The 1,198-nt window shown below is 40.6% G+C and overlaps 1 protein-coding gene across 1 annotated transcript in view; it reads left to right on the top strand.

Moving 5' to 3' along the window:
* Positions 1 to 1,198, top strand: part of LOC107665897 (atlastin-2-like) — a 5,612-nt gene that overhangs the window by 2,120 nt on the left and 2,294 nt on the right. The gene's annotated exons all lie outside the window — the stretch shown is intronic.

The raw sequence follows: 1,198 nt of genomic DNA, 5'->3' as shown, positions 1-1,198 counted from the left end.
CTTCCAGTGACCAGTATGAGAGAGTGAGAGCGATAACACCAAATTTAACACACCTGCTCCCCATTCACACCTGAGACCTTGTAACACTAATGAGTCACATGACACCAGGGCGGGGAGAGAAAATGGCTAATTGGGCCCAATTTGGACATTTTCATTTAGGGGTGTACTCACTTTTGTGGCCAGTGGTTCAGCTGAGTAGGTTATTAATTAAAAATGTTTTTTTTGTTAATTGAATTAATAGGTTATTAATTAAACTATAAAGTCACCGTTCGTATTTATTTTCCTGTAAAATGATGGCGTATGATTGGCTGCTTGGTAAATTGAAACGAATTATTCCAAGGTATTTTGAGAAATCCTCAAGACATAAATGAAGATGAATGAGATTTCGTGAACGTTATTGTTTGTGTAAGTGATTTGCACTAGTGGATCACTACAATAACATCTCCAGCAGCTTTGACTGTATAACACTGATCTTCTGAAGCTCGTATGTTATGTGTGTGATTATAAAGCATGTGTTGAGTGTGTGTTCAGGCTTTAAATAAGCTCACTGCATCGCTGGAAATATTACACTGTAGATGATCCAGATTACCAGAACCATACGGTTTCCTGAAGCCTTCAGTGTTTTTCTGTGTCAGAGAGGCTGTTTTTGAGGTTAAACTGGTTTGTGTCGCTGGTGTTTGTGGGTAACTTTAGACGGGCTGATGTGGGTCACTGCATTCGTTTTTAGGACAGACTGAGGACTTCTGGGACCTGTACTATAGTAAAACCCTAACGTCCTCCATGCTCTCCTTCAGGTTCTCCTGGTGTAAATAGTGTGTGTGTGTGTGTGTGAGTGAGTTTGTGTGTGTGTGTGTGTGTGTGTGTGTGTGTGTGCTACAGTGAGTGTGTGTTATAGTGAGTGAGTGTGTGCTATAGTGTGTGTGTGTTATAGTGAGTGTTTGCTATAGTGAGTGTGTGCTATAGTGTGTGTGTGTGCTATAGTGAGTGTGTGTGTGTTATAGTGAGTGTGTGTTATGTATAGTGAGTGATTGCTATAGTATGTGTTATAGTGAGTGTGTGTGCTATAGTGAGTGTGTGTTATATATAGTGAGTGGTTGCTATAGTGTGTTATAGTGAGTGTGTGCTATAGTGTGTGTGTGTGTGTGTGTGTGTGTGTGTGTGCTATAGTGAGTGTGTGTGTGTTAATAGTGCGTGTGTG

Source organism: Sinocyclocheilus anshuiensis, unplaced genomic scaffold (genome assembly GCF_001515605.1).
Source record: "Sinocyclocheilus anshuiensis isolate Anshui unplaced genomic scaffold, SAMN03320099.WGS_v1.1 scaffold1020, whole genome shotgun sequence".
In the NCBI taxonomy this organism is placed as follows: domain Eukaryota; kingdom Metazoa; phylum Chordata; class Actinopteri; order Cypriniformes; family Cyprinidae; genus Sinocyclocheilus; species Sinocyclocheilus anshuiensis.
This window is presented reverse-complemented; position numbering and strand designations above follow the sequence as displayed.